Source organism: Kogia breviceps, chromosome 12 (genome assembly GCF_026419965.1).
Source record: "Kogia breviceps isolate mKogBre1 chromosome 12, mKogBre1 haplotype 1, whole genome shotgun sequence".
NCBI classification, from domain to species: Eukaryota; Metazoa; Chordata; class Mammalia; order Artiodactyla; family Physeteridae; genus Kogia; species Kogia breviceps.
The window spans coordinates 38,945,875-38,964,786 of NC_081321.1; the positions used below are offsets into that span (position 1 = coordinate 38,945,875).

Consider the following 18,912-nt stretch of genomic DNA (forward strand, 5'->3'; position numbering starts at 1 on the left):
TTTAAAAATACTAGTAGGCTGTTGATAGAAATTAAAGCATTGGGTAAGAGAAACAGAATGGGGTATTAGAGTATGGGTAAGGGTTGAGAGTGGCCAGTACCAGAAAGTGAGGTGCTGAATAAGGATGTGAGACTCTTCAGAAGAAAACTTCATTTACATCAGAGTATTCCTAAAGTTGGTGCTATTATTTATGACTACATTGCTTAAACCCTGTACTCTTTTGATAAAATTAAGATTTTTTCGCTCTTTACCAAAAAAACTGAAAGAATTAGAATTGCTCAGGCTCAAGGTTGCAGGTGAGACATTTGCTTAACATCTTTTAAAACAATATTTATCTATTTCCTTTATTTATTTGTGTTTTTGGCTGCATTGGGTCTTAGTTGTGGCGTGCAGGCTTCTCTCTAGTTGTGGCACGTGGGTTGCAGAGTACATGGGCTCTGTAGTTGTGGCATGAGGGCTTAACTGCCCCGTGGTAGTTCCCTGACCAGGGTTTGAACCAGTGTCCCCTGCACTGGAAGGCAGATTCTTAACCAGTGGACCACGGGGGAAGTCCCATGATTAGCACCTCTAATGTGTTCTTTTAAGTACATTATTTCCTAATTCATTGACACAAAGTGATTTATAAGATAATGATTTGGAGAGGTTCTTAACTGGGAGTGGCATCTAGAGCATGCTAGCCAACAGCTATAAATAGACTTGTAAAACTAAGAGTGCATCATTGAGAATACCCTGGATTTTTTTTTGACACCCAGCCTATAAATCCAGTATAAAGTTTTTTAAGTTCAAATCAGAAAAATTCTTTTTAAACATTTCCTCTTTCCTTTGTTCTGTGTACTCATTCTAGAAAATTCAGACAACTTAGAAAGTTATGATGAAAGTAAAATTTACGTGAAATCTTGTCATTAGTAAAAATACTGTAATATTTGATAAAGATCCTTTAGGTATCTCTCTATGTATGTACATATATGTACATAATTTTATATAAATGGATTTATACATACTATATATTGTGGAAAAAGAAGACTTGGAATTGTATTTGGTTATGAATCTGTTAGAGGCATTTCTTTTCTTTATAATTTGCAAGCTTGCCAAGAGAAAACTAGATCCAAGATCTGTGATTTTTCTAACTAGGGAATCTATACAGCATATATGGTTATTGGTTAATTAATACAAAGCTAGTAAGATCATCTTAATAGCTTATTTGATTAACGCTGGTACAATTTATAAACTAACAAAAATCTGTTATAGACATATTTGTGACTCTCTTTAATTCTCTAAATCATATTGTAAAATTTTGCTGTTAGCCCAAGTCTTGGAGTGAAGGGGCTACATTCCAGAATGGTAAAGATAGACTCTGTAGCATAACGGTTTGACATACACACACACACACACACACACAAAATCCTTGTCTCTTTACATGATCTGTCAAGAAAATTGTTCAAAGAAAGTCTGAACACAGACAACAGAACATAGTCATATTTAATCTTACCTAAGTCCTTCACCTTAGCCTGAATAGCCAGATAAAAAGGATCTGTATTTAGCTTTCTGAGTAGTAAATAGTCTTATCCTTCAACTTTCTTACAGAGAAAGGCAATTTATAGCATAGTGTCTAAATAAACATAGTGCCTACATAATTGATATTTACCCAAGCCTTAGAAGGATGAGGAAGTCTGCTCTAGAAGAGCAGACCCCCTGAAAGCACTTTGTCTCATGATGCCACTATTCCCTGTGTTGTATAAAATGGTCCACAGGATCTTTTATTCATTCTGTATTTTAAAAAATTTGGTATGGTGCCATCTATGACATATGCTCTTTGTCAAGTGCATGCTTAGATGACATGTGCAAATGCACACATGGAACCTTTTGATTGGAATTGCATTGAATCTATCGATTGATTTGAGAACTCACATTTTATTAGGTGACTCTTCCAACTCACAGACTAAGTATATAATTCCATGTATTTAAGTGTGTTTTAGTGTTTTTCAATAAAGTTTTATTAAATATGTCTTGCATATTTTGGGTAATTTTATCCCTAGGCACTTTATATGCTTTTTGATACTGTTATGAACAATATCCTTTGTAAAGTTAAAATTTCTAATCATTTTTGGTATATAAAAATGTAGTTGATTTTTGTATTTTTTTTGTTTTGTTTTTACAATATCTTTTATTGGTAATGATGGACTTGAGGTAATCAACAGTTCCACTACAGTCTATAAAGGGTTTTTGTAAAAATGCATTCATTTTCTGATAATAAATAAATCCAGACTCTGTACAGTTTAGAAAAACTGTGATGGTGTCAAATAGCAAAATAGAAAGATAATAAATCTTGGGTTCAAAATGAAATGATTAAATCAAAGAAGAGTGTTAAATATATTTTTGGAGTCCCCTCATTGGGGAGTCATGTAACGGACACCATTCCCTCTCAAGGCTCTCGAGTGGGCACCAATAATGTCGACTTTAAAGCTTTCTCCTCTAATATCCCCTCTGGTTCAATTTTTGATTATGAAACAAATCCTTTCGGCATGAGATGAAAAAATAAAAGTGCAGATTCGTTCAGGTGGAATTAGTTCAGTTAGGTCTTTTGGTGTCCTAACAATTCAAACTGAAATTAAGGGCTTCCTACAGCATTCCTATAAGCTTCTGAAAACACAGCCAAAGGGCATTCAGAAAGATGAAACATTTTTCCTATTTCTGTAAATATTCAAAGGATTGAAAAATCAACACCTAGAAAAAAACAAGGCATAAATTCATCAGCACCAAGTAGAAAAGATCTTCAAATGGAGCAGGTCTGTTATGTGTCCTGATATCCTTGTGTTGATGAATAGGTTCACAATCTCCCCTCTAGGAAAAGTCCACTGCCTACGGTTAACACCTTAAGGCAAAAGGTAAAGCTCAGCAAATGACTTCATTTTACATTTTGATTCATCCATAGTTTTTTAAAAAAAGGAATTTCAAGGTTTTGGCACTCCTTTAAACACATTTTCTTTGGAGGACGTATGGTTTCCAGTTAGAGTGTCTTCCTTCCCTACTTCATTATTTGTTAAAGTGGGAAGTATCAACTTTATTACTAGTAGTTTCAGCTACCATTTCAAAAGTTGTACGTAGTCACAATACAACAGTTTCCATTTAAATGAGACTCTAATAATAGTTAAAATTGTTCAAAAACGGCCATTACAAAATCCTGGTAGTCTTTCTTGCCTATCAGATATGATTAAATTGTTGGTGGCTAGAACTCAAGTCACATACAGTCAACCACATTATTGGATCCACGACCTACATCTCGAATTTGCCTAGTTAGGCACACACAGCTACACCTATTTCAGCTCTGCAGTGAGACACAGATCCAACAAGCTCCCACCTATTCAGCACTGGATCAAATGCATCTACTGTATTTAAGTATGCATTGCCATTATGACCACCAACTGCAAAGATTTTGCCCATCACTGTTGCGATCCCCACTCCACCCCCGGGAGTGGTAAGGGCTGCTACAAAATCCCACTTGTTGCTTCGAGGATCATACCACTCAACTGAACTCAGAGGAGAATTATCATCAAAACCACCAACAACATGTAAGCAACCATGGAGCTCACTAACTCCATTGCCTGCTCTTCGCTGACCCATTTCTTTAACTTCTAAACATTTATCGAGATGTGGATCACACCTCTCCACACTAGATAGGGAAGCTACTCCATCCTTGCCACCTACTGCATAAACATGGTTCACAAGAGCCACAGAGCCAACTCCTCCATGGGGAGTATTCACTGGTGCCACTGTACTCCACTGATCAGATTCTATGTTATATCTCTCAACATCATTCAAGCAAGTGTTGTCATCTAACCTTCCAATTGCATAAATTGGGCCTCCCAAGGAGGCCAAGACAATTCCTCACCTCTTTGTGTTCACTGATGCCTTCATCATCCATTTAATAGTGAGACAATCAAACATCTCCATACTACCTAAATATTCATTTCCATCATGTCCACCCACTGCGTACACTTTACCTTCCACTGAGATTACACCCATATGTCACCTTTGACTGTTCATTTCTGGTCCAAAGAACCAGCTGTTTTTGTTCATAGAATAGCATTCGATACAGCGAAAGGGGTCACCTGATCCACCTCGACCACCTACACAAAATAGCACACCAGCAGTGTGTTTCCTTGGGGTAGTCCGAAAGGAGTATTCAAAGTCAGGTACTGCCCTGCTACTCAAGTGAAGGTAGTAATTTCTTACTTCATCCAATAAATCTCTACATTTTAGGTTTTGTTTGACAATCTGTTCTTTTGCCAAAGCACCCATAAGAAAATCAACTGGCAACAGCAGCAAACGAACAAAGTCTTCACACTCAACCACTTCAGGAAAATGCTCACAGGCATACTGATCTGCCATGTCCATTAAGTCTATACGACTGTGACTTTCTGCAAAGGTTCTTACTGCCAGACAACTGGAGGGATGAAAATATAACTTCATGTATTCACAACAAGCTCTAGCCACCAGTTCAACCTTCAATCTGATATCACAGGGTTCTCCATTTTCATAAAACTGAAGAAGAGAACCATGAAAATCTTCCCAAGCTTCATTTGCTTCAAATATAAAGGAGTCTTCTCCATCACCATCACCAAGTGAAGATCTGTTCTTTATTTGCTGGTGCTGTTGCCTTTTCCCGTTTGTGAAGCGATACCTAGCTTGTTTTGCATTCATAGATTCTGAAGCCATTTGTAACACTCTTCTTTTAATACAGCTCTCTTCTCAAACATCCCATTTATTCTTTTTTTTTTTAACACTAATTTATTTATTTATTTAATTAATTTTTTTTTTTTTTGTGGTACGCGGGCCTCTCACCGTTGTGGCCTCTCCCGTTGTGGAGCACAGGCTCCGGACGCGCAGGCCCAGCGGCCATGGCTCACGGGCCCAGCCGCTCCGCGGCACGTGGGATCCTCCCGGACCGGGGCACGAACCCACGTCCCCTGCATCGGCAGGCGGACTCCCAACCACTGCGCCACCAGGGAAGCCCCCATTTATTCTTTTGTAAAGGATGGGGAAAAGGCAGGACGTAGATGCAGTTCACTAAACTTCAGACATTTTTCAAAACCTACTTAACTGCCATTGTCCAGTTAGCTCAGTCCTCGGCTCGTCCCGCCTCTCGGTTCCTCCCGGCCTCACCAAGGCTGCAGCCGCGCTACCAGGTTCCCACAGCCCTGAGCGGCGCCGTACCAGCCCCACGCGAGCACCTGACAGATGCACACTCTTTTGAGCCTTTGTATATTTTTGTATCCAGCAATCTATAGTATTTTTTTTAAGTATTGCCACCTGTTGTTCTCTTTCTCTTCTGGAACTGCCATTATTTGCGTATTAGGTCTCCTGGATCTATCCTCTAAGTCTTGTATTTTCCATCATGATTTCTGTTTGTATTTAAGCTCTTTGCTTTGAGATAGTCCCTCTGCTTAATTTTCCAGCCACAATTCAGATTTGGACAGTAAACATTCTCTCCTTTAATTCATCTGCAAATTGTTTTCCTGGAAGATCATAGCTTTTCATTCCATAAATTCTTTATTTTTACCTGTTCTCATATATCCTTAAATGTCAGCTCAATATTCTTTAGGATTTACCTTCTTATTTACCCTTTTTATTGCTAAATTTCTTCTTGCATATCTGTGCTTCCATTTAGGATTAGTTTCCTTTTATTCGAAGAATTCCCTTTAGTATTCCTTTAATTCAGGTCTGCCAGTGGCAAGTTCTCTCAGTTTTTGTTTGTCTGAAAATGTATTTAATTTGTCTTCTTCTTTTTTTTTTTGTCTTTATTTTTGAAGGACATTTTTTATTGAGTATAGAATTCTAGCTTGGCAGTTATTATCTTGCAACACTTTGGATGTGTCATTCCATTATCTTTGGCTTTCATCACTTTGTTGAGAAGCCAACTGTTAGCCTTACTGTTGTTCCTTTGCACAGCTTGCAGGATCTTAGTTCCCCAACCAGCGATTGAACCCAGGCGCCTTGCAGTGGAAACAAGGAGTCCTAACCGCTGGGCCACCAGGGAATTCCCTTTTCTTTTCTTTTTTATCTCTGTGAGCTTCAGTCTAGATGATTTTTCTGACCTGTCTTCTAGTTCACTAATTATCTTTTTATTTGTGTGCAGTGTGCTGTTAAGCCCTGTTGAGTTCTTAAATGTGATTTTTTTTCAGTTCTAGAATTTCCATTTCATATTTCATACAGTTTCCTCTACGGAATTTCTCCATCTTGTCATTTAATTTCTCAAACCTATTCATTATGGTTATTTTAAAGTTCAAGTCTGATAATTCCAGTACCTGGCTCTTCTGTAGATCTGTTTCTCTTCTCTGATATCTCTTCAGTTTTTGTCATTTGATCTTGTCTGGAATACTAGTATTTTATTGTTTAATACTGAAAATGGTTTATGAAAAATTAAAGAGATAATTTGAAGCCCTGAATGGTGTAGTCTTCTTGCAAGCGTTCGTTTTTGCTTCTGACAATCAGTTAGGGTAAGCTTAGACTATCTTAATCAAGCCAGGCATTTTGTAATGAGAAGTTGAGCTTTAGTATTTATAGGAGCCGGTCTCTCCTTAGGTGTAGGCCTTTGAGGGTTTCAACTAAAAGTAAGGGGTGATTGCCAGGTTTCCTCTATCTCATTAGGTCCTAAACCTCCAGTATTTTCCCCCCACAAGCTCTGTAAGACTACAGGAAGACCAGTTTAGTTTTTCAGCCATTTAGCTACTGCTTTTTGCTCAGCTTCTCAAACTTTCATTACTACTTTTGAATCAGTAATGCCTTAAGGGGAAAAGAGGCACTGAATGTCAGGCTTATCTCTTAGAACTTCTTTTCTGTCTGAGATTTTAGCCCCTCAAGTCCTTGCTGCCTTGGTACTTCTCTGATATCTACAAATAGATTTTTTAATTTAAAATTTTGTTCATATTTTCAATTTTTTTTGCTGTAGGCTTGGTCTGTAAGAAACTCTACCGTTACTGAGAGCAGAACTCCCTACAGAATAACTTTAAAAATAAGACAATCGAATCAAAGCAGTGATACTCAGAGCCTACCTTAAGTTATTTGCCTTTATGTAAATATTGTGTCAGTGTCAGCAAAGATGATTTTCTATTTACCTTTGAGACGCCTTGACTTTCAAGGGCATCAAGTGAATTTTCTTTAAAAATCTCTCCTTTTGTTGGTCTTATTTCTGTTATATCTGTTTTCTTTATTCTCTCCCCCCACTACTTCCTTCATAATTCTGAGAGTCTTCTAATTTGACTTAGACAAGATATGTCTAAATTGTCCCATTAAATTGTCTCTGCAGTTGATAAAATGATGGCTCACTCTCTCCCTTTAGCTCTAGAGAATAAGGCAATCATCAATGAGACTGAGTGAAAACATTCCTTAGCTTGATTTCCCAATAATAAATCTCAAGTAATCTTTTTAGTTTTTATATAGTTGTAATAATAGCTTGACAGTGTATCTTTGTAACAAATTTTCATGTGACTAACAAGCCTACAACAATTTCCTATTCTCTAGAAGTGTCTAAAAATAATAAAATGTATTACATGATCTTGCCCGATCTAGCCAAGGCTAACAGACCCACAGGAGAAATTCTAGCCCAAACTGGGCCAGACAGATCATCACTGCCAGAAATTTGATATTTGTGACAATTAAGTATAGGGATAGAGTTTTTAGATCTGAGTAATATGATACACAGCCTCTAAGATGGGGCCTCCGTTGTACCCCTTCTTCTAGTATTCATGTCCTGTGTTCTCCCCTTGACAGTAGGCTGGGCCTAGTGAGTCACTTCTAACAGACTACAGCAAAAGTAATAAGATGTTGTTTCTGAGGTTAGGTTGGAAAAAGACTGTGGGCTCTGTTTTAAGGGCTCTCTTTTTCTCTCTTGCTCACTTGCTCTGAGGGAAGCCAATTGCCAGGTTGTGCTGCCCTTTGAAGAGGCCCATGTGTCAAGGAACTGCATGCAGGTCTCCAGCTAACAGGCAGCAAGGAACTGAGGCCCTCGATTGAACAGCTGTCCAGACACTAAATTCTGCCAACAACCATGGGAGTGAGCTTGGAATAGAATTCTCCCTCAGTTGAGTCTTCAAATTAGACTACAACCCTGGCCAGCAGCATGACTGAAACCTCATGAGAGATCTTTTCTAGTAGAACCCATCTTGGCTGCACCCATATTCCTGACCCTCACTTCATCTCTTCAACTGCTTGCTGCTCTAATCTTTCCATTATGGCATTACAACTGATCAGCTTCCTTGGTTCTCACCTTGTTTTCTTGTGTTTCCTTCATCAAGGGTTTCCCCATGAGTTCCAGTATGTAACTCATTTGGTATACTTTCTTCTATATTGTCACTGGGCTAGGTCATTCCTTCTGTGATATGCTGCAGCAAGGATTTCTCTGAATGCCACCCGGAATCCTGGGTTTGTCCTTCCTCTCTAGGTCAGACCTTGGATATCTTGGCCTTCAACATCCTGGACACTTAAAGGAACATTTAGCTGTTGTTTCCCTAAATAATGCCTAACATGGGAGCCAATCTGCCTAGCAGACCTTGCCTGGGTCCCTGATATATTCTCTTTGAACTATCTGGGTACCTCGCCTGATCTCTTCAAGCTCTTTTTTCCAGGGTTAGCTTCTCTTTGCTGTACTATCTTGGACCCTTCTGATTCATTATGCCTGTTACTCGATAGGAACTAGTTGTCCACAGTATTATCATTATCCTTCCAACCCTCTTCTCTACCCCACCCCATTTATCAGATGGAAGCCATGCCCTATGTCTCAGTCATTTTTTATCTAGACTCTACCCAGGTAGATTGCAGCTCAGATTCAAATCACACTCACTTCCCACCATGAGTGCACTATTTATGATTACAGTTGAATACATTCAGTTGGTTTATGTATGCAACTATATTTTTATGACATTTTATGGTGTAGAACTTTTGGTTTGTTTTTGTTCATTCCTCTGCATATAATTTTTGTGTATATACTTTCACATGTTCATATGTATATTTTTTTTGTGAAGAGTTTTGAAGAACCTTCAAGTACTACCTAAACTTGCTTCAGAGTAGAGGAGGGATGGTCCAGTAAGTTTTCTCATTTTTCACCTTAGGTTGTCAGTTGCATTAGATTGCTAAAGCATATGACCTTTCATTCAATTGCCAAGTTCAGTAGCTATAGTCTACTTACATAGGGCAAAAGATTATAATCTTAAACACATTGCTGCTAATATCTATCAAAAACACTGAAAAAAAAGAATAATTATCAGGTGTTTCCTAAGGAATATTCAGTGTTTCATTCCTCTAGTGGTTTTAATTGTTTTGGAGGATCTAATGAAAACTGTAGGGACTTCCCTGGTGGTGCAGTGGTTAAGAATCCACCTGCCATTGCAGGGGACACGGGTTCGAGCCCTGGTCTGTGAAGATCCCACATGCCACGGAGCAACTAAGCCCATGCACCACAACTACTGAGCCTGTGCTCTAGAGCCCATGAGCCACAACTACTGAGCCCACATGCCACAACTGCTGAAGCCCGTGAGCCTAGAGCCTGTGCTCCACAACAAGAGAAGCCACCGCAATGAGAAGCCTGTGCACCACAATGAATAGTAGGCCCCGCTTGCTGCAACTAAAGAAAGCCTGCGTGCAGCAACGAAGACCCAACACAGACCAAAAGAAATAAAAACAAACAAACAAACAAGAAAAACTGTATATTTTCTCTCCAGATGTGTGGGTAAGCCCTGTATCAGATATCTATTGCTGTGTAACAAACTACCCCAAAACTTATTGACTTAAAACAACAATTATTATTTTTTATGATTACGTGGGTTATGGACAGTTCTGTTCCATGTGGTGTCATCTGGCTAACTCATGTAATTGCATTCAGCTGGGATTTCAGCTGGTGCTGGAATGCCTAGGACAGTCACATTCCCATGTTTGGGGTCTTTGTGCTCGCTGTTGGATGGGGTGTCCTGGTTTTTTTCCACATGACCTCTCTGAATGAAAACAAGCTGCCAGACTTCTTAAGGGCTTGACCTAGATCTGGTGTAGCTTCTCTTCTGTCACATCCTATTAGTCAAAGCAGTCATAAGGCCAACTGAGTTTTAAGGAGAGAGGAATAGACGCCACCTCTTTTTTTTTTTTTTTCTTTTCGTACGTGGGCCTCTCACTACTGCTGTGGCCTCTCCCGTTGCAGAGCACAGGCTCCGGACGCGCAGGCTCAGTGGCCATGGCTCACGGGCCCAGCTGCTCCGCGGCATGTGGGATCCTCCCGGACCGGGGCACGAACCCGTGTCTCCTGCATCGGGAGGCAGACTCCCAACCACTGAGCCACCAGGGAAGCCCTAGACTCCACCTCTTGATGGGAGACATAGCATGTACCTACAGGGATGAGAGAAACAGTTAGTGGCTATCTTTGGCAACGGTCTACCATGAGTGTATTCACACAGAATTTTGCATATAACATCAGGGAGTTCAACAACCCATGAGAATCCTTTATGAAGTACCTATGTTTTGTTTGTTTGTTTCTAAAATATTTATTTGGCTGCAATGGATCTTAGTTGTGACACACAGGATCTTTGTTGCCACGTGCAGAATCTTTAGTTGCGGCATTCGAACTCTTAGTTGAGGCATGTGGGATCTAGTTCCTTGACCAGGGATTGAACCCAGGCCCCCTGCATTGGGAGCATGGAGTCTTAGCCACAGGACCATCAGGCAAGTCCCTAAAGTATCTATGTTATCCAGAGTCCTAGGTTGAGAATCTCAGCTTTAAAATATAAACCAAGTATAGTGTATCCCAGAAATGCAAGGTTGGTTTCATATTCAAAAGGCAATGAACCCAGTTCCCCATATTAGTAGGATAAAGGAAAAAAAACCCATGTGATCATTTCAGAAAAAATTTTTGACAAAATCCCATATCCACTTATAAAAATAAAAATTCTCAGCAAATTAGGAATAGAAAGAAACTTTAACCTGATAAAGAGCATATATGAAAAACTGACAGCTAACTTCATGCCTAATGGTGAAATAGTAAACGTTCTCTAAGATTGGAAACAAGACGAGGATATCTGCTCTCACTACCTGTAGTCATCAAGAATGACCTCTGCTTTAGATACTCTTAAGTTCTATCTCTGAATTAAGCTAGGTCATCAAAGGCCTACTTACCTGGACTGCACGATATAGGCTTCTGGTGGAATTACATTTTTTTTTCTGGAATGTACTAGTGTAATGTACAGTCTATATTGAAAAATACATAATATGACTCATATGGGGTTTTTTTCTTCTTAGATTCTACTTTATTTGGCAAAACTCAGAAACTAATAACCAATTCACTTCCCCCTACTTCCTCTTTGAAGAAGGTAGCCCTCCAGAGACAAAAATTCTGTGGCTTGGGGATCATCCACCATCTCCAGGCTTTAGACTCAGGCCGCTGATGGCCTGGTGGTCAGGCCTCCAGACCCAAAGCTCTCAGAGGCAATAGAAGAAAGTAAAAGGAAACTCTCATTTCAAAGACAGTGAAGTCTTCCCATTCCTCCTTCCTCCTGCCCACAACCTCTCACACTCCCAACCTAAAGAAAAAGATAGAGGACAATGTATGAGTGTGAGAGATACTCACACACAGACCTTCCTTTTAGCTAAAAAGCTGCAAAATCCCTCCCTGGAAGGAGGACAATTAGAAACACCAGTCAAGGTTTGGTGGTACAAGGTGATAGAAACATGTGAGACTGGTAAAAATCCAGGGAGAAAATATTTCACCTTCAGCCCATTCTCAGGACTCTAGTGAACTTATATTAAAAATAATATAAGACTCCAAGACATTGCTGGTGGGAGTGAAAATTCACGTCATCAGATAGAATTTGGTAGCACATTAGAAGAACGAATAATTGGGCTTCCCTGGTGGCGCAGTGGTTGAGAGCCCGCCTGTCGATGCAGGGGACATGGGTTTGTGCCCCGGTCCAGGAAGATCCCACGTGCCGTGGAGCGGCTGGGCCCATGAGCCATGGCCACTGAGCCTGCGCGTCCGGAACCTGTGCTCCACAACGGGGGAGGCCACAACAGTGAGAGGCTCGCGTACCAAAAAAAAAAAAAAGAATGAGTAATCACCATGACCAAGTTTTTTGTATTGGAAATGGAAATGCAGTGATGACTCAGCATTAGAAAAGCTTTTAGAATAATTCATTATAATGTGCTTAAGGAGAAAAATCATGTCAGCCTCCAAATATTACTGGAAACACATTTAAGAAAATTCAATATTCATTCTGATAAAATTATTAACATTATATAAATAAGATAGAAATTCTTACATTGAGATATATCCTTTCCATACATTTGATTAAAAAAATTACAAAACATATGTTGTCTCAAGGCCAAGAGTTACATTCCAATTAAAGATAGAGAAAATGATAGGATGAGCACCATACTTTTTAATATGAAGAAATTGTTACATACAAGATAATTGTAAAATTTATATAATGGTCTCAAAATATTATTTTTGCTGTCAATTTTTTACATTTTGATTTTCTCAAGATTATCATAACCTCATAGATTAAATAACAAGATAAATGTGGTTTTTAAAAAATATTTATTTATCTATTTGGTTGCACTGCGTCGGGGGGCTCCTTAGTTGCGGCTTGTGGGCTCCTTAGTTGTGGCATGCGAACTCTTAGTTGAGGTGTGCATGTGGGATCTAGTTCCCTGACCAGGGATCAAACCTGAGCCCCCTGCATTGGGAGCTCAGAGTGTTAACCACTGCACCATCAGGGAAGTCACAAGATAAATGTGTTTTATTTTTTTAAAAAATAAATTTATTTATTTTTGACTGTGTTGGGTCTTTGCTGCCACACCAAGGCTTTCTCCAGTTGCAGTGAGCAGGGTCTACTCTTTGCTGTGGTGCGTGGGCTTCTCATTGCAGTGGCTTCTCTTGCTGTGGAGCACAGGGTCTAGACGTGTGGGCTTCAGTAGCTGTGGCATGCAGGCTCAGTAGTTGTGGCTCATGGGCTCTAGAGTGCAGGCTCAGTAGTCGTGGCACACGGGCTTAGTTGCTCCATGGCATGTGGGAATCTTCCCAGACTAGGGCTTGAACCTGTGTCCCTTGCATTGGCAGGTGGATTCTTAACCACTGTGCCACCAGGGAAGTCCCAATAAATGTGCTTTAATACTAACAACCCAATTTAAAAGTGAGCGAAGGACTTGAATAGACATTTCTCCAAAGAAGATATCCAAATGACCAATAAGTACATTAAGAGATGCTAAACATCAGTAATCATTTGGGAAATGCAAATCAGAACCACAATGAGATACCACCTAACACCCACTAGAATGGCTACTGTAAAAAACAAAAAAGAAAAACAAGGGGAGTTCTCTGGTGGTCTAGTGGTTAGGATTCTGCACTTTCACTGTTGTGGCCCAGGTTCAATCCCTGGTCAGGGAACTGAGATTCTGCAAGTCATGCAGTGCAACCAAAAAAAAAAAAAAGAAGAAGGAAAATAGAAAATAACAAGTGTTAACAAGGATATATATATATATAGAAAATGGAACTTTTTATACACTGTTGGTGGGAATGTAAAATGCTTTAGTCTCTATGGAAAATAGTTTGGCAATTCCTCAAAAAAAATTAAACATAGAATTACCATATATTATGATCCAGCAAATCCACTTCTGGGTATAAAACTCAAATATACCCATGTTCATGACAGCATTATTCACAATAGCCAAAATGTGGAAGCAACCCTAATGTCCATCAATGGATGAATGGATAAACAAAATGTAGTATATACATATAATGGAATATTATTCAGCCTTAAAAAGGAAGGAAGTTTTGAAAAGGAAGGAAATGTTGACTATATTATAACATGGACGAACCTTGAGGTTGTTATGCTAAGTGAAATAAGCTATTCACAAAAAGACAAATACTGTCTTATTCTATTATTTGAGGTACTTAGAATAGACAAATTAAGAGACAGAAAGTGGAATAAATGGTGTTACTGAGTCTAAGCTTATACTGCTTGCCATACCACAGGCCAATAAATCAAGAGACACTTTGGTGCAAGGAATAGCAACTTGATTCAGAAAGCCAGCAGACTGAGAAGATGGTAGACGAGTGTCCCAAAGAACCACTTTCCCTGAGTTAGAATTCAAACTTCTTTTATATTAAGAGGGGAGGGGGTGTGGTTGGTTGCTGCAAACTTCTTGGTGCCAGAATCCTTTGTTGTTGCAACTGTCCACATAGGTCTGGTCACAATTTTCCTATAAACCTCTGACAAGACAAATGTTATTCTCTATTATGCAACTTTTTAATTTTTAATTGAAGTATAGGTGATTTACAATGTTGTGTTAGTTTCTGGTGTACAGCAAGTAATTCAGTTATATGTATATATTCTTTTTCATTATCGTTTATTATGGGATACTGAATATAGTTCCCTGTGCTATATAGAGTAGGACCTCGTTGTTTATCTATTTTATATGTAATAGTTTGTATCTGCTAACACCAAACTCCTAATTTATCACTCCCCCACCTCCTTTCCCCTTTGGTAACCATCAGTTTGTTTTCTATGTCTGTGAGTCTGTTTCTGTTTCATAAATAACTTCATTTGTATCACTTTAGGTTCCACATATAAGTGACATCATATGGTTTTTTGTTTGTTTGTTTGTTTGTTTTGTGGTACGCGGGCCTCTCACTGTTGTGGCCTCTCCCGTTGTGGAGCACAGGCTCCGGACGCACAGGCTCAGCGGCCATGGCTCACGGGCCCAGCCGCTCCGCGGCACCTGGGATCTTCCCGGACGGGGGCATGAACCCGCGTCCCCCACATCGGCAGGCGGACTCTCAAGCACTGCGCCACCAGGGAAGCCCACATCATATGGTTTTTGTCTTTCTCTTTATTATTGTTTTTCACTTTTTTTAAAGACTTTTTAATGTTTTAATTTTTGGCCATGCCACATGGCTTGTGGGATCTTAGTTCCCTGACCAGGGATCAAACCTGGGCCCTTGGCCGTGGAAGCGCAGAGTCCTAACCACTGGACGGCCAGGGAATTCCCCTGTCTTTCTCTTTCTGACTTACATCTCTTAGTATGATAATCTCTAGGTCCATCCATGTTGCTGCAAATGGCACTATTTCATTTGTTTTTAATGGCTGAGTAGTATTCCACTGTGTATATATACACCATATCTTCTTTATCCATTCGTCTGTCGATAGACATTTAGCTTGCTTCCATGCCTTGGCTATTGTAAATAGTGCGGCTATGAACATTGCAGTGCATGTGTCTTTTCAAATTAGAGTTTTCTCCAGATATGTGCTCAGGAGTGGGATTGCTGGATTGTATGGCACCTCTACTTTTAGTTTTTTAAGGACCCTCCATACTGTTTTCCATAGTGACTGTACCAATTTACATTCCCACCAATAGCGTAGGAGGGTTCCCTTTTCTCCACACCCTCTCCAGCATTTGTTATTTGTAAACTTTTTAATGATGGCCATTCTGACTGGTGTGAGGTGGTACCTCATTGTAGTTTTGATTCGCATTTCTCTAATAAATAGTGATGTTGAGCATTTTTTCATGTCCCTATTGACTGTATGTCTTCTTTGGAGAAATATCTATTTAGGTCTTCTGCCCATTTTTTGATTGGATTGTTTTTGATTTTTGTTATTGAGTTGTATGAACTCAAAATATTTGTATATTTTGAATGAAACTTTTTATTATTATTATTATTTTTTTTGTGTGTGTGGTATGCAGGCCTCTCACTATTGTGGCCTCTCCCGTTGCGGAGCACAGGCTCCGGACGTGCAGGCTCAGCGGCCATGGCTCATGGGCCCAGCCGCTCCGTGGCATGTGGGATCTTCCCGGACCAGGGCACGAACCCGTGTCCGCTGTATCAGCAGGTGGATTCTCAACCACTGTGCCACCAGGGAAGCCCTGAATGAAACTTTTTATCTCTATAGGAATAGAAAAGATTTATACCTTTGAGAGTAAGAGTATTGAGAATGGGCTATCCTGTATATTTCAGGCTATAGGCAACATTCTTTTCTTTTCTTTTCTTTTCTTTGTTTTGCTTGTGGGATCTTAGTTCCCTGACTAGGGATCAAACCTGTGCCCTTGGCAGTGAAAGTGCCATTCTAACCACTGGACAGCCAGGGAATTCCCACAACTTTTTTTTTGACTGTGTTGGGTCTTTGTTGCTGCACATGGGCTTTTCTCTAGTTGCGGCGAGCGGGGGCTACTCTTCATTGTGGTGCACAGGCTTCTCACTGGGTGGCTTCTCTTGTTACAGAGCACGGGCTCTAGGTGTGCGGGCTTCAGTAGTTGTGGCGTGCAGGCTCAGTAGTTGTGGCACACAGGCTTAGTTGCTCTGTGGCATGTGTGATCTTCCCGGACCAGGGATCGAACCTGTGTCCCCTGTATTGGCAGGCGGATTCTTAACCACTGCACCACCAGGGAAGCCCAACATTCCTAACTTATAGAAAAAGTAATAGAATACAAAGGTTAAAGTAAAAGAAACAGATCCAATATGGAGTCAGATTTGTTCTTCTCTATTACAGTGGTTGCCAGAGGCTAGGGGAGAGTGGAGTGGGGAATTATTGTTCAATGGGTATAAAGTTTTAGTTTTTAAAGGTGAAAAGAATTCAGGAGATTGGTTGCACAACAATGTGAATGCACTTAACACTACCAAACTGTACACTTAAATAATGGTTAAGATAGTAAATTCTATTCTATGTGTATTTTACCACAATTAAAAATAAAGTAAAACCGGGAATTCCCTGGTGGTTCAATCCTGGTTGGGGAACTAAGATCCCACAAGCTGTGCGGCAAAAATTAAAATTAAAAAATTAAAAAATAAAGTAAAAGAAATGATATATTTAAAAAGTGTTTTAAAGTTATTTAAATTCTAATCCTAAAAATATTTCCTTATAAATTTATAAAATTTATTTTAAATTTATTTGTAGCAGTGTATTTTATGTTGAAAGTAGTTTGTAATTGAGAAAATATAAAAGCCATAAGTTTAAAATCTCATTCTTGAAGGTTTATAAACTGTTTTAAAATGCTGTGTCATCATCAATGTGCTCCTGCTTACGTTCTATTTAGTATCCATATATTTGTTCATTTTTTCCTCAGTTTTTGTTGTTCTGTGTTTCATTTTTTTCATTTTGGATACTTTTCATTGTTATGTCTTCAATTCATTAATCTTTTCTTCTGTGGTCTAATCTACTGTTCATCCCTTTTTTTTTTCTCACCTCACTGTGTGGCATGTGGGATCTTAGTTCCCCAACTCCCTGACCAGGGATCAAACCTGTGACCCCTGCAGTGGAAGCATGGAGTCTTAACCACTGGACTGCCAGGGAAGTCCCCTGTTCATCCCAGTTAGTTTTTTTTTTTTAAACCTCAGATATATTTTTCATCTCTAGAATCTTGATTTGGATTGTTCCTCATATCTCTACTTTCTTGAACATATATCATATAATTATAATAACTTTTAAGGTTTTTGAGGTTTTTGTTTACTAATAACATTAATGAATTATTTCATTTATTCTAATATGTAATAGTTTCAAAATAACAATATCAGTATTATTAATAACTATATGATTACTGAAAACAGCTTGGTTTTTTGGAGTTCCTTTTCTTCCTTAGGCTATATACTTACTATGGATATACAACCAAATTACTTTCTTTTTTTTTGGCTGCCGCCCCCACCACCCACAGCTTGTGGGATTTTAGGTCCCCGACCGGGGATCGAACCTGGGCCCTCAGCAGTGAGAGCACAGAGTCCCAACCACTGAACCTCCAAGGAATTCCCAAATTACTATGTTTTCAAGTCACTTGAAATAATTTTCCAGTTTGTAATTAAGCCACCAACTTCATACTTGGTTAGATTAACTGGTTTCATTTTGCTTTTAATTATTAGATATTTTTTCCACCTTGATTTAATTCTTTTGTATGATACATAATACAGTCACATGTTTCTACAGTCAAATGATACTACAAATACCAAAGAAGTCTGGTTAGACCATATTCCCTTTCCTTACAGGTAATTTTAAAAAAAATTTTTGGTTTATGCTTCCATTGTTTATTTGTTTATTTTAATTGTAGTAAGATATGCAAACATAAAACTTACCATTTTAACCTTTTTAAAAAACTGAAGTATAGTTGATTTACAATATTATACTAGTTTCAGGTGTACAACATAGTGATTCAATAATTTTATAGATTATACTTCATTTAAAATTATTACAAAATATTGTAAATTAACTATACTTAAAAATTAAAAAGTTATTACAAAATAATGGCTTTATTTACCTGTGCTGTACAATATATCCCTGTTGCTTCCATTTTAACCCATTTATTATTATTATTTTATTTATTTATTTAACATCTTTATTGGAGTATAATTACTTTACATTGTTGTGTTAGTTTCTGCTGTACAAAAAATTAAATCAGCTGTACATATACATATATCACCATATCCCCTTCCTCTTGCGTCTCCCTCCCACCCTCCCTGTCCCACCCCTCTAGGTGGTCACAAAGCACCGAGCTGATCTCCCTGTGCTATGCGGCTGCTTCCCACTAGCTATCTATTTTACATTTGGTAGTGTATATATGTCATTGCCACTCTCTCACTTCATCCCAGCTAATCCTTCCCCCTCCCCGTGTCCTCAAGTCCATTCTCTACGTCTACGTCTTTATTCCTGTCCTGCCCCTAGGTTCAATTCAGTAGCATTAAGTACATTCACATCACTGTGCAACCATCACCACCAAACAGATGAAACACTGTATCCAGTAAACAATAACTTCCCATTATATGCTTCCCCCCAGCCCCTGGGAACTCCTATTCTATCTTCTGTCTCTATGAATTTGACTATTCTAGTTACCTCATAATTGGAATGAGACACTGTTTGTCCTTTTGTGTCTGGCTTATGAATGATGTCCTCAGAGTTC

At 39.0% G+C, this 18,912-nt stretch overlaps 1 pseudogene; it reads right to left on the reverse strand.

The window, feature by feature from the left end:
- Positions 1-3,238: 3,238 nt before the first annotated feature.
- Positions 3,239-4,716, reverse strand: LOC131766384 (kelch-like protein 8 pseudogene; annotated as a pseudogene).
- Positions 4,717-18,912: the final 14,196 nt, after the last annotated feature.